We start from the raw sequence: 24,991 nt of genomic DNA on the forward strand, positions 1-24,991 counted from the left end.
GTTTGGTTATAGTTTGTGAATAAAATAATTACCACATAAATGCTGGGATATAGAAATATAATGAATTAGATTTTGAAGATAAATAAGAACTGTTTGTCTTGCCAGCCAAACCATTTTATAGGCTGCATATTTTAAACAAAAACATATTCTTTACCTCTTACTAATTATGTGTGCCAGAATTTATAGCAATTTTGAGCACATAGTCCCATGACAATAATACTGAAACATGGGAACTATCCCTCAAATTATTTTCTTTTTTAGTCTTTGATTTACTCTACCACCTTAGCAAAATCTGTTTCATTATTCATGCCCATCTATTTTTTTCTGAAACATACTCTGTTCTTAGCCAACAAGATCACTCAACATTTCTACCATGCCTCCAACTCTATTATTTTCTCTGAAGTTGTCATTTTTTTCTCTGAAGTTGTCATTTTAAAGTATGTTATTGGCTATCTATGCAACCTCTAATGATAGCTCTGCTAACCTTTTATTTTTCTGCTATGGACTTTCTGATTCCAGTCTATAATATTTCAAAAGCAGTGGTTTCAGAATCGTAAACAGTAATCCAAGAGTGTTTCACAAGCCTTATATACAGAGAAATTGCAAATTCATATTTTCTGCTGATTTCACTTTCCCATTTAGTTTCTGGAATATTCTGGCTAAAATTGTGCTCATCTGCTATTCTACAGCAGTTGCTTAATTTATGTAGTACTGAAATACACACGAAATCAAGAAAAAAAAATAAGTTGTTATCATTTATTACAGAAAATTTTACCATGTGGACACATCACTGACGTATGGTGAGAAACTGTAAGTTGTACCAATACATAAAAATTAGAGTACACCCAACCTACAGATCTGTTTGATCAGTGTTCTGCTTAAAATGGTGGACTTATAATGAAGCTTACCCAAAATGAAAGAGAGGGTATCTTCTTTTCTAACGTATGGAACAGGATAGATTTGCTAAAGGGATATTGCCTTGTGAGTGATGATAATTAAGGAATTTACTCTGAACAGGTAGCAGTAGCACTTGATGAAGGGCTGATTGTGTGCACTGCTTGTCTTGTCCTTGCCAAGAAATATAACAGTATTCTACATAAGGGAATAATCAACAAATTAATATTCATAAATATCAAATCAAACATAATTTAATGGGTAAAATGGTTAAGCAGTAGGACATAAGTCAAGGCAGTGCAACAATCAGCCGTCCTTACTCAGTTATCTGTGATGTCACATAAGTCTCTGCATAGGGTAATCTTCTTTTTGGACTACTGTTGTCAGTTGTCAAATACAATAGTGAGCAATGGGCTATGGTTAAGCAAATAATAGGATGACTGTGAACTAGGTAATATAATTACGTGACTAAATGATGATGGTATTCTACAATGTCGTTAGAAAATGCACACTCATTACAGTAGTAATGCTTTCACATTTAATGTCAGTAAATGTAGCACCATGACACATGTCAAATCATTCATTATGATACTATAATTAAAAGTCTAAGAACAAAGATAGACAACAATTTAGACTTTGAACAGTGAAGGCACATTTACTAAGGTCAGAGAAGTATATTTTGTAACCCAGTTAAATCTAAAGAGTATGTCTAATCCCACCAAGAAGATCACTGCATCTCACTAAACAAAACAGTTATTGAATATACTGCTGTGTGTTGTCGCCTTCAATGATTCCTTATAAAAAAAAAGTATTGGAAAACTTGAACTATCTAAATTTTTTTAAGGAAATGTAATGATATTGTTTTTGTTAAAGATTGCATAGACAGAAACCGCTTTCTGATCTGTAAGGTAATATCTGATCCAGCTCTATTTGGAAGTCGCTTCTTACATGAAACTACTGGGGAACTATTATTGCAACTGCACGATTACAAATAAATATCAGCAATGCTGTAAAACACGACCGATACATTCTGCAATGCTTTCCACAAAAATGTATTTGTCTAATGCTTAACTTGGCAAATGGACTAGACCTTGACTCATTTTAGCCATTATCTGTGCCAATTTCTCTGGTTCGATTCTCAGCTGGGGTGCCTTCTGTGCAGAGTCTGCATGTCCTCCCTGTATTCGTGAAGGTTTCCTCCAGGTGCTCCGGTTTCCTGCCAAATTCCAAAGACATACATCTGGAGCATTCTTCCCCAGACCTCCACTGAAAATAGGCTCTGTCCCAGTTGGACTTTCTTGGTAAATAAATGTTAAATAAATAGATAAATAAAAAAATAAATAAATACAATTTTCAAAGTCAATAAGCAGCAAAATGTAATAGTTATTCTTGGGATACATGACAGTAACAATTAGAAAAGTACCTACTGTCATTAATATCATTTTGAATAGTCTTAATTTGATAAGATTAAATAGAAAGATTCAATATATTTCAGTAGGAGAAGAAGAAATTATTACTATTACTGTGTGCAGTGGGAACAGTGGGTCTTAAGAATATTCACTATTCTGCACTATATTTGTAAGAGCAGTAGTAGACAGGGGGAAAAAAATAGTCCAAATTCCAAGACTTTAGTGTAGGGAGACTGCACAGCCTCTGTCATTCTACCCTCTTTACTCCAAATAATAATATTCAACTCCCCCCCCCCACCAATGACTTCACTTCAAGGTGTTGAGATATTAAATTCAATGATGACCAATTATTCCCAGGCAAAATAATGCAATTCAGAAATATTCTGTGCTAACTAACTGCATTCACCTTGTCTGGACACAGCTCAAAGCTGCCAAAGAACTCGGCAAGGCCTATGATTGGTGATAAAGTCCTTGGATAAGAGCAGCTCCATCTGTATGAAGAAACTAGTACTATACGCAGTGTGCTTTTCTGCTGCATAAACTTCCTCAGATTACCTTCAGTTTCCCGACAGATGACTTTACCAACATCCATTATACCAACACATCAATTCACTGACATTTCCAAACCCGAAGTTAACCTCGCGGTTAGTAAACACTCGGCCATCAACTTGAACTTTGCCCCCTATTGCCACGGTAGTGCATTCTTGGAGTTGGTATATTTAGTAAGGGGTGTGTGGTAGGCGAAGCCCCCACATGGGGGTTTGGGTGGGGCGAGGCCCCCCACATTGGTGGGTCAGTTTTTTTGGGTAGTGTATTTTGTCAGGATGGCTGAGTGTTTACTAACCGAGTGGTTAACATCGGGTTTGGAAATGGCGGTGAAGTGACGTGTTGGTATAATGGATGTCGGTAAAGTCATCTGTCAGGAAACTGAAGTTAATCTGCTTCCTCATACAGGTGGACCTGCTCTGCCACAAGGCCATTGAGTGCCACAGTGCCAGCTATACAGTGTATGGGCAAATGCAGGCACAATGTTTAGGATGGCCATCAGCCAGCATTCACCATTTCAATGAAGAGGGGCAAGGGTGATGGGCCTCATTCCCAGTATGGAATGGAATTTTTTTTTTTTTTAAATCAGTAAAATGAGTCATCCCCAAGAAGATTAGGGAATAGACTGGGCTATCCAGCAATGAACATTTGGAATGTTGCAGGCAGTCCTCCAACTCCAGATACCTGAGTATAGTCCCATCTGTATGTAGAACTAGGTATGACAGGTAATCCAAATGTCCTTCAATGTTGCCTTAAGTATCTTTTTCCACATACAAGGGAAGATTCCACCATTCCAAGAAGTCCATTAATTTCAGTAGGTCTTATACACTGGTGAGCAACACTGAATTAGTTTCCCTTGCACAAAGGTGGTGCCATTACTGACCCTGGAAACTATCACCCCATTAGCTTGACAAGTCTGATCTGTAAAGCCATGGAGTATATTATTATGGATCTCATAAACAAGAACATAGGCACTGTCCAAGCACTTGATCCCACTCAGTTCGGATTCATCAAGGGCAGATCTTGCTTGTTGAACCTGGTTGACTTCTTTGAGACTGTCAATAAGGCCCTGGATGCGGGAAAGTCAGTACATACAGCTTACCTTGAGTTGGCCAAGGTTTTTGACACAATCCCCTACTCAGGCATCAACGAAAGGCTAACACAACTTGGCATAAATCCAATCTCATCAGGTGGGTGCCCAACTGGCTAACCAACAGGACCCTCAAGGTCAAAATAGGCACCTCCACCTCTGACAGCAGACCTGTCACTAGTGGATTCCCCCAGGGATCTGACCTGGGACACCTACTGTTTGGCATCTACTTCTCAGAGATCCAGGCAAAAACAAAAGGCCTGTGGCTGACCACTTGTGCAGATGACTGTAAGTTGAGTGCTGTCATTGACTCCCCATATGATGTTAACATTCTACAAAAGGGTCTCACAGCAACTAATGACTGCTGCCAAAGTCATGGCCTCAAGCTAAATGCAAAAAAATGTACCATCATACCATTTGGCAAAAACATGGCCCCTACTGATTACCACATCAACGGCAAACCCCTAAGAACACAACCTGTGGTGAGAGACCTGGGTACTCAGGTTGATAACAATCTCAAATTCGACCATCATGTAGTGCCACAGGTCAGAAAAGCCTTTCACTTGGTTCATCTCATAAGTAAAAGGATTGCATCCAGAACAAAGGAGGTTATTACTTCTCTATACTCCTCCCGTTTTGTATGTACTTCTCCAAATATCTGCACCAACTGAAAAGGCCACAGAAATACTTCACAAAGAGAATCCATAGCCTCCGACACCTGTCCTGTGTGGACAGGCTCAAATCACTATCACTCTACTCAGTATCATATGGATTGCTCAGAGGTGATCTGTGTCTTACCTACAAGGCAATCTCGGACCCTGCTCTACTAGAGCTGCTGCATATCTGTAAGTCTAGCTCCTCGCACATTATCCATTCAAAAGGCCTGAATCTAATATGAAACATCAACAAAACCTGCTGGAGAGACAGGTTTGTCTCCCAGAGGCTGTCCTGTCTCTAGAATGGACTTCCCCTACACGTCAACCAGAGTACTTTGCTGACCCTATTCAAGGGTAACCTTGATGAGTGGATGGGAAACCACAAATTTGTCCCAGGGGTTCCACCTGTGTTCCTCATTGACAGGGGTGACAGGTGCTGACTGAGATTTGTTTTTGGGGATAAACTCTTGGCTAGGCTTGTAAGAGTCCCAGGGCCATTAGCCTAGTAACGTCCTATGATCCTATGATCCTATGATCCTATGATCCTATGGAGAACTCATTTCCCATTTTGGAATCAGGAACATGGCTCCACAATACCCCATAAGTATACACTGAATAGAGAATGGAAGAGCCCTTTCATTTGTAATTAGGTCTAGTGTAATAAGGTCCATTGGGCGTGTTACACCACACCAAACTGTCTTGGAATCAGGCTCAGTAAAAGTTGTATTAATAAATCTTTGTTTTACACCATGCCAGACTGTTCTGGAATTAGGTCTGATAAAAGCTGCAGTAATAAATTTAGCGACCGATGCTGAGTACAAAGGTTAGTATATTTATAGAAAATGTATTTAAAAAATGTTCCATAGTAATAAAGGCAAATAAAACTATATACAGTTTATCTTCTGACTATCAGGAAAAAGCCAGTGTATATAATCTTGATTTGTATGTATGTATGTGTATTTCTCTCTCTCTCTCTCTCTCTCTCTATATATATATATATTTGTATGAGAGAGACACACACACACACACACACACACACACACACACACACACACACACACACACACAGATATATACATATATAGAGATATACAGATATACATATACGTTTATATATCTATACACCTATATATATATATCTATATCTGTATTTCTCTCTCTCTCTGTATATATATATATATATATATATATATATATATATATATATATATATATTCAAATAATAAATATCTATATATCTATATATAGATACATAGATACAGATATGGATATAGATATACAAACATAAATTAGGTATAGTATATATCCATATACTGTTTATAGATATATACCTATAGCTATCTATCAATCTATGTATGTGTCTGTGTGTGTGTGTGTGTGTGTGTGTGTGTGTGTGTGTGTGTGTGTGTGTACATATAATATAATATTATATATATATATCTATATATATATATATATATATATATATATATATATATATACATATATATATAGATAGATAGATAGATATAGAGGGTGGTCTATATTATATTCTCGAAAGCCGACAATGTCGAATCTGACATTGTCGGCATGAGAATATCGAATGCTCAGAAGCTTGAGCGTGTAAACGGAACTCTCTGTAAGGGGAGATTTCTGTTTACTACAATGTAGTGTGGTCTCGAAGTTGGTATATTTAAGTAGTGGGGGGGTGTGGGGGGGTGCAGGGGGGCTTGCCCCCCTGCTTAAACCCATTAGGGTAAAAATTTAAAGTTTTGATTTTTTGTTTTCAATTTCGAAGTTACAGAACTTATTGTATTCAATGTTCCGTAACTCCAATGTTATAATATAGATCCAATATAGATATACATAGATTTTATATATATATATATATATATATATATATATATATATATATATATATATGGATTCACTATACAATCTTAGCATACTGAAATGTCGAATTTCATTATTTCGAAACTGAATAGTCGAAAAACCACATACACGAAAACCCACAATAACGAACACTACAATCGTGACCATTCTCACACACACACACACACAAACCAGGACATAATCACACACACACACATACACCTACCTAACTAAACAAACATAACAACACACACAAACACACTTAACCTGCCAATAAGCAGTTATATATTCTAACTCCGAGGTTGCACTAAACACACAAACACACAACAAACACCACCTCACACACTCACACACACTAAAATCCCGACCCATTATCCTCAAAGACACAACACTTACCTGAAACCCCAGATAAATCCGCAAACCGCACCACACATCACGAATGCAACACCACGATAGCGGTAGATTCGACATTTGCGGATTCGGTATAGTGCAGTTCCGGTTAACTGCACTTTCTACTAGTCAGTCTCGATGTACTGAATTTTGACATTTCAGTACATTGAGATTGTCTAGTGTATCTATCTATCTATCTATATATATATATATATATATATATATATATATATATATACATATACATATCTAGATTTTATATATATATATATATATATATATATATATATATAATGGATATGGTAGTAGGGAAGAAATGCTGATGCCACTAATGTCGGCACATTAACATCGACAGCAAACATCGACACACTTCTGTGCATGTCCTGAGGTTAGTCCTTATTATCATGCAAATTTTATAATAGTGTATTTGAAGGGAGCAAGCCCCCACACACCTCTGCACCCCCTGCTAATTAGTTATACCAACTTTGAGCTTGCACAGTCCCATGGGAAAGGACATATTTTTCATCCCAGGGGATTGTGCTATGTCACACTACTGTTGACCATCTCTTTTATCAACTAAAGTTTTGGCAAAACAGAGGTCTTTTTAAACTAACATCGATGACCTGCAGGCAATCCACACACACGTGTGTGTGTGTGTGTGTGTGTGTGTGTGTGTGTGTGTGTGTGTGTGTGTGTGTGTCTGTGTGTGATTACTTGTGTGAATATGTTTTATGGCAATCAGGTTCTGAAGCATGTGTAAACAGTGACCCCTTGAAATTGGATTTTACTTCCTTACCACATACAATAACAAATTATCCAGTTTTTGGTGTAAACATTGTTTTTTTATTTTGTTTTACTAATAAAGATAACACCTTTATTTAAACTAAACATCTCACAACAGTGAGAGTGACATTATGAATGGCCAAACCCACAAGGCTTCATTATTTAATCTTATGAATAGACAACTGTTTTTTCAGGGCTCTATATCAGAAGCTCGAACTTTCAAAAGTTCGAGTCTCATATGGTCGACACCATATGAGCGAATTTTTGAAAGCTCGAACGTTTCAGCGAAGATCGAGCGTGTACATGGAAATCTCCATAAGGGGAGATTTCTGTTTACTACAATGTAGTGTGGTCTCAAAGTTGGTATATTTAAGTAGCGGTGGGTGTGGGGGTGCAGGGAGGCTTGCATCCCCCCCCCCCTGCCCAGAGCATTCAGATCAGTTGTTTTTGTTTATTTTTATTATATGTTCGATTAAACTTCGCACATATGGTGTCGATCATTTGAGCGTCACCATTTGAAAACTTTGAGCATATAATATAAACCCATTTTTCAGTGCTAAATGCATCAGTAGGAGGTTATTACTTTCTACAAAGACAAGTTACCAATTAGGTCTTGCAAGTGACAGACCTTATACGGAACCTTAAAACAACTGATAATGTAGTAGTAAAACCACAACATAAGTATAAAAGCCCCTCTTCCAAACAATCATTTTGTTTCTGTTTATCCAGAACGGTTTGTGGTCATGTGTAAATCATTGCCCACTACCTACTGTGACATCATTTTGTAGGTGTGGCTGTACATAACAACTGAATAAACAGTGAAAAAAAACAAAATTCATATTATTTATGTTTTTATTTATTTGTTTTGACATTTGTTAACTGGGTTAGTCCGACTGAACTCTGGTCCATTTTTAGTGGAGGCCCGGGGAGAAAAGCTCCATAACAGACATATTGACATGCAGTAAATAGTAATTATACAAGCATTATGCAGTGAATACACTTTGCTAGAATTAAAAATAAATCTGAAAATCTTAAAATTTACAATCTGTTAGGGGTAAAAAGGAGATTCATGCAAGGCTCCCAGCAATATGGAGAGGACAGGTAACTATGATAAATAAAGGGAAGGTCAGGAAATATAAGCACAGCAGGACAAAAAGAGGGAGAGTCAAGGGAGAGGTGGGGCAATTAGAACCAATAATATGTAGTAAAATGGACTGGATACCGAGAGAGGGAAAGGTAAGCATAGTATGTGAAATACTACAGAGTAATAAGGAGTTGTAAGGTGATGGGGAGGGGATTTAGAAAAATCATAGGTAGAATGGAGAAAAAAATAATGCTCTATAATCTTCATTTCTTTTTGTTTGCAAAACTACTTGCAGTTTTTACATAAGGAGTGTAAGTGGGAATAAAATTCATTATAAAACAAATATGCTTCTAAACCAATCAATAACGCGTTTCAATTGTTTATAACATGATAAATATGTGTTATGAATAGAACTGGGCAGTAATATATCCAAAATTGTAAATGTTATAAATAGTAATACCTCCTATACCCGCTGAGTGTAAATTAACCCAGAAAGCAGTTAAGTGTCAAGTTTATCCATCTTAGTGGACATTTCATCTGAATAAACTTCTTAAGAAGAAAAGACAGTAAAATATTCTCAAGAAATATAGATCTAGGTTTGTTAAAATAAAGTTCAAAATGTTTTGTAAAAAAACTAAAATCCAAAATAGTTAAAGCTAATATACATTATGAAATGAAACTAGCTTCTGATATTAATAGTAAAAAGTCTCTGATTTTAATAGTAGGAAACTCTGCAATTCTATCCTCCAAACACTGCATCTGACCCAATTCGGCTTTGTCAGGAGCAGGTTATACCTACTGAATTTGGTGGACTTTTTTGAGAAAGTCACTAAGGCCATGTATGATGATAAAACAGCGTCTTCTGTGTGGAAACGTGTGAACGGGCGTACCTTCTTTGAAGGTTGTGTGTCAGGGCTGGCAACTCGGCACGTAAAAATCTACTGCCAATCATTAGCGGACCAGAGTTCTGCTGTGGCGACCCCTAACCGGGAAAAGCCGAAAGACATGACAACAACCACCTACTTTGACCTGACCAAGGCATTTGACACAATTCTCCAGTCAGGTATTATACATAAACTCAAAAAACTGGGCATAAATCCCTGTATCACCAGGTGGATAGCCAACTGGCTCACAGACATGATGTTAAATTGGATGAATTAGCTCAAACAAAAGGATAGTTACTAGTAGTGTGCCACATGGCTCAGTGCTGGGACTACACCTTTTTTGGAATATACTTCTCTGAAGTCAAGACTAATGTGAAAGGCCTATGGATGACAACGTTTGTCAAATGACTGCAAGTTGGGGGCAATCACTGAATCCCCCAGTGATTAAGTTATCCTTCAGGAGGGTCTAGATCAGACAAAAGATTGGTTCTAGAACCATACCCTAACCCTAAATGTGAAAAAAATGCATTATCATACCTTTTGGGAAGTCAAATACCCCTGCAAAATATAACATCACTAGCACACCCCTAAGAGTAGACACAGAGGTGAGAGATCTAGGTACACAGATAAATAGTAGCCTGAACTTTGTCTGCCATGTGCCCACAGTAATGAGTAAATCCTTCTATGTGGCACAAATTATAAATAAAGGTATGTCATCCAGATCCAAGGAAATTATATTCCAGCTGTACTCAACCCTCATTAGATGAATAATTGAGTACAATGCTCCATTTGGCATGTACATAACTAGGCACTTACAGCAGCTGGAGTGAACTCAGAGTTTCTTCACAAAGAAAATACAAGGTGTAAACAACATGAACTATGCAAATAGACTAAAAGCACTATCCCTTTACTCTGTCTCCTCCCAACTATTAAGGGATGACCTTTGCCTGACGTACAAGGCAGTCACAAATCCAGCGCTGATGGAGCTGCTACAGATCTGCAAATCAAACAGCCAGAGGGTCTTTCAATCTAGGGATCTAAATGTAATCATTGACTCAAACAAATCATGCTGGAGAGACAGATATGCATCTCAGACATTGTCCCTTCTTTGGAGCAGGCTTCCTATTCACATTAATCCGAGCTCTTCCCTGGCTTTTGAGTCTTTTCAAATGTGGTTTGGATCAATGGATGGAAAATCGCAAATTCACAGCAGGGGTAGTGCTTATGTCCCTTATGGACAGGGGCAATTTGTAATATACTCAATGCACAGGAACAAATCTTTGCCATCCTCTTACCCTAGGGGCCACATATTGGGTTATACTGGCTAGGCTTGTAAGGGCCCTTAAGCCATTATTCTAGTAATCTCCTATGAACCTATGTGACTAAAGCACAAAACAGGAGGAGATGTTGACTCTTTAGTTGAAAATTATGTAATTACTAGTGACAGTAAGAAAATTGATGACTTCAGCAAGTACACAGTCAAGTACTAATATTCTACTATTTCATAGGTTTATAGGTAGGTACTAGGCTATTGGCCCAAGGGCCTACGTAATCCTAGCAAGCAAGGTTTCCTGACTTACGCCACCCAAGAAAGTTATTTTCCTGTGCCTCTGTCGAGCAGAGCCACAAAAGTGATCCCCGGGGTGTATTTCCTATTTCCCATCCACTCATCAAGATTTTTTTTGAAGATTGTTAATGAGGAACTTTGCTTGACATAGATGGGTTGCTTGTTCCAGAGTATGGGAAGTCTCTGGGACAGGAATCTATCCCTCCAGCATGTCCTGTTTATTGTGGTGACAAGGTTTAGCTCCCTAGAATGTGTAGCTCGGAGGGATTGGGATTTCTTTAGGTGCAGCATGTCCAACAGCTCTGAGTTTGACATAGTTTTATATGTTAGGCAGAGATCACCACAGAGTAGGCAATATGCTACGGAGTAAAGCTGGAGTGTTTTGAGATGGTCAGTGTAGGGCATCTGTTTAAGGCCAGTAATCCTCTTTGTGAGGTACTTCTCTGACCTTTCCAGCTGCTGCAGATATCTTGTGAGGTACATTCCAAAAGGGGCATTGTACTCTATAATGGGTCTAATGAGTGTCGAGTAGAGGGGAACAATGACCTCTTTTTTCCTGGCTGAAAACGATTTTGTGATGAGGTGTGTCACGTAGAAGGATTTCCTGACTACTGTGGTGATGTGATTATCAAAGGAGAGACTACTGTCCACCTGGGTCCCAAGGTCTCTTATCACACATTCAGCGTTAAGTAGACTGCTGCCTATGTGGTAGTTCATGGGTACAGAGTTTTTACCAAAGTAGATGACAATGCACTTTTTGGCATTGAGCTTGAGGCCATGGCTCTGACACAAGGCTTCTGTTTCAGTGAGGCCCTTCTGTAGGATGTCCACATCATTTGGGGACTCGAACACGGCTCCTAGTTTGCAGTCATCTGTGAACTTCGTTAGCCAAAGGCCTTCTATGTTAGCCTGTACTTCAAAGAAGTAGATACCAAACAGGAGAGGTCCCAGGACTGAACCCTGTGGTACTCCACTTGTCACTGGTTTGAAGTCAGATTTGGAGTCTGCAACTTTCACAGTGTGGGTTCTGTCAGTGAGCCAGTTGGAAACACATCTTGTAACATAAGGATTTATACCTAGTTTAGTGAGTTTATCTATAATTCCAGAATGGGGGATGGTGTCGAAAGTCTTGGCGAGGTCAAGATAGGGTGTGTAAACTACCTTACCCTCGTCTACAGTTTTGGTGACTGCCTCAAAGAAGTCAATCAGGTTCAGGTGGCATGATCTGCCTTTCACAAACCCGAACTGAGTGGGGTCCAGAGTTTGGAGGTTACCAATGTCTTTGTTTATGAATTCCATGATGATATGTTCTTTAGCCTTACAGACCAGGCTCGTCAGGCTAATAGGGTGATAGTTCCCGGGATCAGTGGTGGCTCCCCCTTTGTGGAGTGGAATAACTGTTGCTGTGCACCATTCAGTGGACATAAAGCCTGATGTGAGGCTATGAATGAACATGGTGCTGTTGGGAGCCAGTTCATTCTGAAGTTTGTGTAAAACGCAGCCTGGGATGTTGTCCGGTCCCATGGATGCTGTGTTTTTTGCTTTAGAGAGTGCAGCTTTTACCTGTGTAGTTGTGATTACAGGTACTCTGCATTCTTCCTGTATGGATATGGGCCCTTTAGGGGGTGCGAGGGGGCTAAAGTTAGCACTGAACCTTTCTGCCAGGATGTTGGCAATATCAGTTGGTTCTGTAATTTTTGTGTCATTGTGCTGTAACAAAGAACAGATCTGGGTGTTGCCATTGAGATTCCTGACATAGCTATCGAATGCTTTGTGGTTGTCCTTAGAATCAGTGGTGATTTTGCTTTTGTAGCTAGCTTTGGAGGATCTTATAAGAGATCTCCGCTTCTTACTGAGGCTGACCAGGGAACTCCTCCACTCATGCGATTTTACTGTCTTTTGCAACAGTTTCTTCCTTCTGTTGTACAGTTTGTTTATGGCAGGGAACCACCAGATTGGCTTCCATTTTATGGAGGATAGCATCTTGGTTCTGTTTGGGATAGCACGATCCATGCCTTCGTGTAAGTGTTTATAGAGTGCATTTGTATAGGATTCAGCAGTCGTAACTGTATTGTCCATCTGCATGGGTGTCATGAAGTTCACCACTTCTGTCTTAAGAAGCATAAAGTTGGCTTTGGAGAAATCATTTACCATGATTTCCTTAATGGGGGGTGGGGGTGGGATGTGGATATCTAGCGTGATTAGCGTATGGTCGGACCTGACCAATGAGGAGTTGACTTCAAGTGTGGAACACCGGTCACTCGTTGGTAATGACTATGTCTGGGATATTGTTGCCCCTGGTGGGGGTGGAGATAAGTTGATCCAAGGCATTGGAATTTATGAATTCCAGAAAGCGTTGAGCGAAGAATTTGGTACATTAAACAGTTAATGGTGGGGTAGTTGAAATCACCCATTATTAGGGTGTTTGGTTGAACCCTAATATTTTCCAGTATATCAAGAAAAGAGGAGTGGGAAATCCTGGAGCATGGTGGGGGATCTGTAGCAAGCTACAATTTGGATTGCAGTTTTGCCCAGAGTTAGTTGTACTTGGATAACCTCGGATGCATTATGCTGTGCAACTAGCCTGGCAGGTGTGGATATCTGTAATGAATATGGACACACCTCTGCCTTTGGTGTTCTGGCCCAGGTTAGATGGCCGAAAGTGTGGTATGAATTATAGCCTGGTAATGCAGGGGTGAACTCTGGAGCCTTGAACCAGGTCTCAGTCACTGCACAGATATCGATGTTCTCCATTTTAAGGAGTGCCTCGAGGGAGTGCATTTTGAGATTTGACTTCTAGCATTGAGTATCATTGCCCTCAGTTTTTGCTTGCCTGTTCCTGTTATGGTGCTGAATTTGTCATTTGAACCGTGCCTAAAAAAGGCACTATAGGGGGTAGCAAGAGCCTTAGCCAGTATCCAGAATCCCAAGGGTGACAGGTTCAGGCCATCTATGGCAAAGCATCGTCATCTGTCAACCATGTTGTCCCAGACAGACAGATACTGGATCCCCTTAGAATGACACCAGAAGCTTAGCCTGGGCTACAAGATCAGAGAGCTCTTCCATGTCTCTTTTCATGTAGTCCAGGAAGGTACACCTCAGGTCATTCACACTGACATGGACAATGACAGAGTCATATTTGTACTTCTTGTGGAGTGACTTGAGTTCATGGGTTATGTGGCGGATCCTGGCACCCGACAGGCAGCTGACAGTAACCTTCTCCTTGTTTTGCCTGGTGAGTGGGACATCAATGTGCCTGACTATAGAGTCACCTATGACTAGTGTGTTGGGTGCATTGTTTTGCCTTATGGGCTGTGGGTGAGTGGCACACTTAGTCTATGGGCTATGTTTCATTTGTGTTGTGCTGGGGGGTGGAGATGATTGTGTTTCTGCTTTGGAGGTCTCTGTTGCTTGAGCAGATTATTATTGAGAGCCTCCGCAAATGTTTTTGTGTTTCTATGTGTGGATTTTGGTGGTGTAGGTTTAGTGGGACTATGAGATGAGTGTGGTGTGGTGCAAGTGTTTACCTTCTCCTCTTGACTGTCAAGTTCAGTCTTGGATGGAGAGAGCTTTACCTCCATCCTACTATACCTGAAGATGTGGTTCCAAGTTCCCTAAAGAAAATAAGGGAAGCAGCCTGATGGTATGCCTGCAGACTTCATTACTGCTTTTAAAGTGCCTTTGTGCCTTAAGTAGTTGCAATATTTAGCAAATCATTGAACACTAGAACAGTTATTTCATGTTGTCTCAGTACATAAGAGTGGTAGATATGATTTATTGTCTAACTACAGAGCAATAAATTAAGCATTATTACACTGTCAGTAGCTCAGAAGGTAGCATGCTTACCTTTGATGTCTGAAGGTTGGTGGTTCTATTCCTAACATAGGTACTTGGTTGACTTTCCAATACTGGCACTGCAATGCAGCATAATTGGATGTTATACTCCTGATTGTGCTGTCATTGTTTTTAACAAATGTGGGATGTAAATGATGCTGGAGCACTTATTTGAAAAAAAAAAGAATAGGGGTGTTTTATTTGTATACATTGTTCAAAGTGTCTGTATATGGGTCTCACTTTATATAATGTAAGTAGGAGAAATTCCCTCATACCCTGACTACATTTACTCTAGTCAGTACAAATATCATATTGGGTTTCCCTGAAAAGAGGGGACTGACCTTTTGGAATTAACCCAGTCAACAGAAGTGCAAATAAACAAATTAAAGCTTTTGAAATATGCTTGATTGTGATACTAAGGACAGGTAAAAAAAGCTAGGAAGTAACCAATGTCAGCCAATAAGGTTTCACTATGGGTATACAAGCCTTTATTAGCCTAGTTGAATTTTAGGGACCATTAAGTAAGGTCATTGATGAAAGTACTGGGGTATGTGTAGTGACCTGTCCAAGATATTGGATAAAATCCCACACTATATAACAACTGAAAGTATAATTAAGCTACATAAATGGACTTTGCCCAGTTGGACTTTCCTGGTCAGCAAAGACAAAGACATATAAATAACTATATAATTTAATTGGGTTAAACAGTGGTCATTGAAATGATCACAGTGACTTAAGGTGCCAGGGCAGTTTTCTAAATGGCTTCCTGCCAGATCAGGTGTTCCTCAAGAATCTGCATGCAATCTAGTATTATAGGTTCATAGGTTCATAGGTGTATACTGGGCTAATGGCCCTGGGGCCTTTACAGGCCTATCCCATAGACATGCCCTGGCATTGTGCCACCTGTCATTAGTTCCCAGTGCCTCTATCAAGTAGAGCCACTGGAGTGGTCCCCAGGATGAACTTTCTATTTCCCATCCACTGATCAAGATTTCTCTTGAAGAGGGCTAGTGAGGTGCTCTGATTGACATCTATGGGAAGTCTATTCCACAGCATGGGTAATCTCTGGGTTATGAACCTGTCCCTCCAGCATGTTCTGTTTGTGGTAATGAGGTTGAGGTCTCTGGAGCATGTGGTGCAGAGGGATTTGGATTTCTTTAGATGTAGCATTTCTAACAGAGCTAGATCAGACATGGCTTTGTAAGTCAAGCAGAGATTGCCTCTTAGTAGATGATATGAGACAGAGAATAGCTGGAGTTTTTTGAGTCTGTCCATGTAGGACATGTGTTTATGGCCTAGGATCCTCTTCATGGGGTACTTTTGCGGCCTCTCCAGCTGTTGCAGGTGTCTAGCGAGGTACATGCCAAATTGGGCATTATACTCTATGATTGGTCTAATGAGGGAAGAGTAGATAGAAATGATGACCTCTTTCTTCCTGGATGCAAAACCCTCGGTAATGAGATGTGCCACACAGAAGGACTTTCTGGCCACAGTGGCAATTTGGTGGTCGAAGGACATGTTGCTGTCAACCTGTGTCACTAGATCTCTTATAACACCTTCAGTGTTCATGGTAACTAGTGGGAACTGAGTTTTTCCCAAAGGGGATGACAACGCATTTTTTAGCATTAAGCTTAAGGCCATGGTTTCGACACCAGTCATCGGTCTTACTGAGGCCTTTCTGTAGGAGTTAATAATGGCTCCCAGCTTGCAGTCATCCGCGAATTTGGTCAACCAGAGTCCCTCTGTGTTGGCCTGGACTTCTAAGAAGTAGAAGCCAAACAGGAGAGGACCCAGGACCGATCCCTGTGGGACTCCACTTGTGACTGGTCTGCAGTCTGACTTGGAGTCTGCTACTTTCACACTGTGGGTTCTATCTGTGAGCCAGTTTGCAACCCACCTAACAATACAGGGGTTGATGCCTAGTTTGCTGAATTTATCAATAATTTCTGAGTGAAGAATGGTATCAAAGGCCTTGGCCAGATCAAGGTAGGCTGTATGAACTGCTTACCTTCATCCACCGCCCTGGTGGCTGACTCAAAGAAGTCAATGAGGTTGAGCAGGCATGAGCTACCTTTCACAAAACCAAATTGAGTGGGACCTTAGAGTTTGGAGATTCCCTGTATCCTTGTTAATTAGGTCCATGACGATGCACTCCATAACCTTACATATCAGACTAGTTAGGCTAATGGGGCAATAATTTCCAGGGTCTGTAGTCACTAGTCCTTTATGGAGAGAGATGACTGTAGCAGTGCGCCATTCAGTAGGGACAAAGCCTGAAGTGAGGCTGTGAGTGAACAGAGCACACAGATGTGGTGCCAGTTCACTTTGTAATTCATGTAGAACACAGCCAGGGATATTGTTGGGTCCCATGGAAGTTGTATTCTTGGCCTTAGACAATGCAGCTTTAACCTGTGCTGCAGTAATGCTGGGTGCCTGGCATTCTTCTGGTATTGAGATTGGTCCTTTTTGGGAGTGAGGGGGTAAAGTTGGCACTGAATCTGTCGGCCAGTATGTTGGCAAGATCTGTTGGCTTAGTATAGGAGGTACCATTGTGTAGTAACTCTGAGCAAATCTGGGTATTGCCATGGAGATTCTTGATATAACCACAGAAGGCTTTGTGATTGTTCTAAGTGTCTGCAGCAATTCTGCCTTCATAGCTGGCTTTGGAGGTTTTGATGAGGGATCTCCAGTTTTTGTTGAGGCTAATAAGGGAATTTTTCCAGTCTTGGGACTTCACCTTTTTCTGCAACAGTTTCTTCCTTCTGTTGTAGGATTTATTAATGGCAGGGGGTGACCAGAATGGCTTCCTTTTTTTGGAGGAGAGCATCTTGGTTCTATTGTGTATGGCTCGTTCCATGCATTTATGTACGTGTTCATGCAGTGCATTTGTGTACAATTTGGTAGTCATGCATCTATTTTCCATTGGCATGGGTGCCGTGAAGTTAGCCATCTCTGCTTTTAGGAGTCCAAAGTCAGCTTTGGAGAAGTTTTTCATGGTGGATACCTTTGCGGGGGATGTGGGTGAGATGTGGATTTCCATGGTGATTAGTTTGTGGTTGGATCTAACCAGGGAGGAATTTACTATTTGGTGTAGAGCAATGATTGCCCATGTTAGTAATAACCAGGTCAAGGATGTTGCTTCCTCTAGTGGGGGTAAGAATAAGCTGATCCAGCGCATTGGAATTGATGAATTCCAGGAAGCGTTGGACCAGTACATTGGTGCATGAGTGGTTTCCCAGCTGATGGAGGGGCAATTGAAGTCACCTAGTATGAGAGTGCTGGGTTGGATCTTAATAGTTTCCAGGGTGCTTAGGAATGTGGAGTGAGAGTCTTAGGACATGGTTTGGGACCTTTATCAGGCTACAACCTGAATCGCCATCTTACGCAATGTTAGTTGTACCTGGAGTATCTCAGATGCGTTATGCTGGGCTACTAGTCTGGAGGTGTGCATATCCTTTATGAATATGGAGACACCACCGCCTTTGGAGCTTCAGTCCATGTTCTGGGACCTAAAGGTGTGAAATGAGTTATAGCCTGGTAGTGCATGGGTCCTTTCTGCTGCTTTAAACCAGGTTTCCATTACAGCACAAATGTCGATGTTCTCCATTTTGAGGAGTACTTCAAGCGAGTGCATCTTGAGATTTAGACTTCTAGTGTTGAACAGCATGACCCTCAGACTGCATTTATTTATAGCTGTTACAGTGGTAATTCAGTCTTTGGAACACCACCTAAAAAAGGCACTATAGGGGTGGCAAGAGCCTTAGCCAGTACCTGGAAACCCAGAGGTGACAGATGTAGGTCATCTCTGGCAAAGTATCGAGGTCTGCCAATCATGTCATCTGAAGCAGACAGATACTGGATCCCCTTAGAATGACACCAGAAATGTAGCCAGTTGTTGAAGTCAATCATTTTCTGTTTGTACTGTGGTACCATTCTGGGCGATGGTAGGATGCTGCTCAGGGCTAGGGTCATACCTGCCTGGGCCACATAATCTGAGAGCTCAACCATGTCTCTTTTCATGTAGTCCAGGGTGGTGCATCTCAGGTCATTCACACCCACGTGGACAATGACAGAGTCATACCTTTACTTGTTGTGGAGTGAACTGAATGTATGTGTTATGTGTTGGATTCTGGCACCTGATAGACAGCTGACTGTTACCTTCTCCTTATTCAACCTAGTGAATGAGACCTCAGTGTGCCTCACTATTGAGTCACCTATGATTATTGTATTGGACAAGCTGTTTTGCCTTAGGTTGAGGGGCACACTGTGTAGGTGAGCTATGTGTCTTGTGGTTGTGCTGTGTTGTGGTGGTCGAATGCATTTCTGCCATGGGGGTCTCTGCTGCTTGGGTAGATTTCTATTGACAGCCTCTGGGAAGGTGGATGTGTGGTTTATGTTTTTATATAAGGGCTGCGATAGTGGGTGTTCTGGAGGGCTATGTGTTCCATGTGGTGTGGTACAGCTGTTGACCTTCTCCTATTGACCAGCTATTCCAGTCTTGGCTTCTGATTTGGAGATATAAGCGCATCTCTCAAACTTTATTTCCTACCTTCCCAATAAATTTAAAATACTGCACCTGTAAATATGTCAACAATATGACAATTATGTTACTATAATATTTGAAAAATGGCATTATACAATTTAACAGTTGTCTGTCATTTGTTAGGTCTTGGGTCATGAATAATGGATTACGTATTAACCACAACAAATGTGCAATTACGTTTTTTGTTAAAATTAATTTGCATAATAATCCAAGGTTAGGGAACTATACCTTAAATAGATCAAACAATTTTAAAATTTTAGAAGTTCATGTAAATATTATTAGCATGTCATTTTTATTAAATGCAATCACTTGTAAGAATAAGGCATTAAGGACTATTAGTTTGATACAGCGGTATATTACAATTAGATCAAGTGATATCCTGAAAAGGCTGTATATTACTTATGCCTGACCTATTATAGAATGTAATTTACTACTTTACAGATATTCTAATAGTGATTTAGTAGGTTTAGAAAGTGTTCAAGAAAATTCACCAAGTATAATAAAAGGCTTGTTTTTTTTTTAAGAATGAATTATATTAATTTTTAAAATTATAAGTGAATATTATAATATTATAAGTGAATGTGTAAACCACAATGCTCATGTAAATGTCTTATATATAGTATGTTAGCAATTGTTCTGGAGGTTTTCTGCCCGGGCCTCCTTTGAAAACGGACAGCTCTATCCAGTCAGACATCCCCTGTAAGCAAATGTAAAATAAATAAATACATATTAGTTCAAAATGTTGACAGGAAATTGTGTTTGAGATATACAGCACTATTTGAGGAAGAAATAATATCAGTCAACATAGGCATTATATATACTGAGGTGAACCTAAAGAAAAAGAAGTTGCCATATAAAATAGAGAAAATAAATGCTATCAGGAGAATGAAGTCTACCATTAAATCATGGAATAAAATGCCACAATGTGTTAGGAACAATTCAGCCTTGATGTCCTTTAAGACAGCATTAGACTTTTGGGTAGGGTGATCAACATATTCATGTATACCATAATCTGTGTTTTGACATGAGCTTCCAGTCATTGTACAGGATAATAAACACTTGTAATTTCTGTAACTGTTTTTTAGCATAGTTGATCAATTTGCTCCAACTCTAATGTTATTGGCATTTAGCATTACCTGATTAGAAGAAAAAACTCCCCTGATGGCTGCCTTGTTGAAAGCTGCACCATAACTGACTCTCACTCACCAGAGAACAAATGGCAAGAGCTGCAGTAACAAGCCAAAAAGTAAAAGTATATATTGCAATCCTAAATATATTTTGCCATATAGTTGTCCCTGGGGATTCAATAAACTTGTGTAGTCTTAGCACAAAACCTGCATGTAGTTTACATGTTTGTGCAATGAGAAGCAGTGCTAATTATAAATGGATACCACATGTGATGATATGGGCAAGTGCCAGCATAGCTAGCTGGAGTTTTCTAAGAATGATATGTCCTTTGAATATCAAACTGATTTATAGAAATGTGATGAAATACGCCAGCTGGAATTTTGTAAGAATGATATGTCCTTTGAATATCAAACTGATTTATACAAGATGCTTGTGTTACAAATGTATTAGAACTGCAAGTTATTTGTATATCAAACTGATTTTGTACAGATACTTGTGCTGAAAATGTATTTGTGAGCTTTGCTTGTGTTGAAATGTATCAACAGTGCACCCTGCTGAAATGAAGAAAAATGTGCATGTATTATGGTAACTGAATTAAATGTATATGTTTTAATAGAGGGCACTGGCACAGCAAAGGTTAACCAGATGGATTATTAAAAAAATAAGGGAAATGTAAATGAGCTGTTAACCCATTAAAAGTCACCCACAGTGCTGAATGAGACCGGAGACTGTAGGTCTGGGAGCAGCCATCATCTGATAGCTTTTATAAAGAAGGGGGGGGGGTTTAAATGTTTCTACCTGCTAGGCACTGCCATAAAAGCTCTAAATGAGTATTGTCGCAATCTGCTAAAGTCCTGTCTCAAACTTTAAAAGGAAATGTTATGAGAACCTAGAGTCAGGTGACCAGATGAGGTCATTCTGCAAGTTATTTTGGATATTATATTTTACAGGGAGTAATCTCGGAGTACAGTGTATTCTGTTTGAGAAGCCTGATTAGAAAGACCCTCACCCACAGCATCTTGCCTTGTGGCATTAAGTAACTTAACTAGGGAGCAGTGATTCTCTTAGATTAGTAAGGAATATAGTGAAACTTAGTTTAGATATTGTTTTTCTTTATCTTTCTGAGTTTGTCCATCAATGTTCATTTCAATATTTTCTGTGATCTGAACTCTGTGTTTGCTGTGAATATATATTCAGTATTTTCATGTACTTTTATTATTTATTATTAAATATATTTAACACTTTTATCATGGCTGATCCTTGTAGAAAGTACTTAACCTTTGCAAGTGCTTATATTTATTTGTTGACACTGTGTGAGCCACTCCAGAAGACCTAGCCATCCTGGTGAACTTCTACCATTTGTTTTGGTATTAATATTACACACTATAATTGGACACCCTTTGTTAAGGGCCTTAGAGTAGCTGATTGTGGAATGTCTGCTGGCAGTGAGTCTACTTTATAGTCTGGGCAGAAAGGGACAGAGCTAGTAAACCTGTGCCAGACTTTATCAGGTATATGTGTGTGAAAATTAAATCTTAATGACTGTGTGGGTCAGCTACTTTGGGCAGGGACACAAAGTGCTGGGTTTACAGAGAGGGTGCTGGAGGACTTGGCTAGGACATTCAGCTGGCCACCTAACACTACAGCTGTACCAGTGGAGAATCTTATTGGGGATCTGGAGGGAGACAGATACAGAGACATCCAGAACCAGGACTGAGTGTGTTCCTTTTGTGCTCTTAAGGGAACTTGTACTTGATACAGAGAGTTCTACATCTGTAAATACTGAGTGTATTCATTTGTATTCCAAGCACATATTTCTCTCCAGTGTCATTGGTGAGGATTCAGCCTCCTTGATTACTGTCCCAGCATGGGATGACACATATTGGTGGCCATCACATATTGGTAGCAGTGGTGGGCATCACACCATGCATTGAGCTTACACAGATACAAGCAGGGTTTCATGGCCAGCAACAGTGCTTTTGTATACAGCATAGAGTAGGCCATAAAAAATTCTCAAAGCACGCAAAGTCACCAATAAAAATGAATGTCCAGGAAACGAAGGATAAATCCAAAGATGCAAAAATTTATTCAAGCTTATAAAACACACTACGAATTAACGCTCCTTGCTACAACTGCGTTTTCGTCCTACATAGACCAGGACTTCATCAGATTAAATTAAAATAAATCAATTAGCACCTTAAATATGCATAAAACTTTGAATTTGAACCAATCAAGGAAAGTGCATTTCAACTAAACAAATCAGAACAAACCTAGCTCTTCAATATTAAACTAAAACTTGTTATAATGCCCCTGACAGCACAATGTTCAATTAACTATTCTGTGTGTGTGGTGTTGCAAATAAATATATTATACATTATATTATATTATACATTATATATTAAACATTAATAACATTAATAATACTATTCCAAAATTGGTATATAAAAATGCAAAGAATATGAAAAGAATCTTGGAAACCCATTCAAAAAATAATAGTAGTGAATACATAGGAGGCACAATAAATAGACAGAAAAGGATGGGTAGTTTTAAATGTGGCCACTGTAACCAATGTGCATTTATATTGAATACAAATGAGATATATATAGCCAGTAGGGACATAACTATAACTAATACAGTATATTATACTTGTGAGACTAAAGGAGTTATATATTTGGCCCACTGTAAAAAATGCAGTTCATTTTATATTGGAAAAATGGAACGAGCTCTGAAGAGGAGAATATATGAACATAACTATGACATTCTGAAATGTAAAGAAACAAATGCACTTTATAGGCATACTAAAGAATGCTTAGAAGCAAAATTTGTTTTTTATGTGTTAGAACAGGTTAAAAAAGAATTGAGGGGAGGTTTATGGGAAGAATGGTTAGCTTATAAAGAATTATGGTGGCAAATCAAATTAGATGCCACGAGAAAACCTGGATTAAATGACCATATATCCTTAACCCCTGTGTTAAAATTAAGAGCTGCAGAAATTTAGTTTAGTGGTATACAAGATATAACCACTAGATGGCAGTATTACCATATAAAAAGTGTAAAAGGCTAAAAAGGGATGGAAACAAAATAATATAAATTATTTAACTTTTTTAAATATTTATTAAATGAATTTTACAAATTCTTCTAACATTCTAATATAAATAAGTTTTGTATGTAATAATAAGGTTTTATAATATATTTATTTGCAACACCACACACACAGAATAGTTACTTGAACATTGTGCTGTCAGGGGCATTATAACAAGTTTTAGTTTAATATTGAAGAGCTAGGTTTGTTCTGATTTGTTTAGATGAAATGCACTTTCCTTGATTGGTTCAAATTCAAAGTTTTATGCATATTTAAGGTGCTAATTGATTTATTTTAATTTAATCTGATGAAGTCCTGGTCTATGTAGGACGAAAACGCAGTTGTAGCAAGGAGCGTTAATTCGTAGTGTATAGAGTAGGCCATAGTATCATTTGGGTTTTAAGGGGCTTGGAAGTTTAATAAGCTGTCACTCTGAGGTAATTGGCCTTAGCAAAGTTCTTAAAATGTTTAGAGTTTAATGGGGGATCTAGGTTAGTTTTAATTCTAAAGGAGATAATTTTATGGTCAGATCTTAACAGGAAGAAGTTAATGCATGGGAGCGTGCAGCATACCCCCTCCCCCATGTTTGTGAGGACTAAGTCTAGGATATTTGTGCTGCTATTTGCAGAGCTAACTAGTTGCTCCAGAGTGTTTGGGTTGATGAAGTCCAAAACCTCTGAGCAAGTGAATTATGGGCCATATAAGTCTCCCAGTTTATGGAGGAGTACTTGAAGTCACCCATAAGTATGGTTTAGGCTGAATGTAAAGAGATTCCAGTAGGATTATGTAGGAGGTGTGGTTTCCAGACTCATGTTAAGGTATCTGTAGCTAGCAAGGATATGATAGGGGTGTCACACCTATGGTTAGTTAGGCATGGAGCAGCTCAAGCAAGTCATGTTGTTGGACCAGTCTAGCATTGTACTTGTCCTTCATGAAGACTGAGACACCTCCTCACTTTGTTTTATCCTGAGCTGAGGGGGATTGAAATTTACTAAAGGCACTGTAGCCTTTGATAGCAGGAGTGCTTTCTGTGGTTCTGAACCATGTTTCCATGACTGCACATATGTCTGCATTCTCCAGGGTGAGAAATGCTTCCTGGGAGTGCCTATTTTTATTTAAACTCCAAGCATTGAGCAGCAGTACCTTTAGGTAGTCATGAGTGATTCTTGTTACGTTAGAGGATTTAACAACTTGGCACTGCCAACAAAAGGCACTATGGGGATAGATAAAATTTTGCCAGTATCTGGAAG

Source organism: Protopterus annectens, chromosome 2.part1 (assembly GCF_019279795.1).
Source record: "Protopterus annectens isolate FY-2018-M chromosome 2.part1, PAN1.0, whole genome shotgun sequence".
Lineage (NCBI taxonomy): Eukaryota > Metazoa > Chordata > Ceratodontiformes > Protopteridae > Protopterus > Protopterus annectens.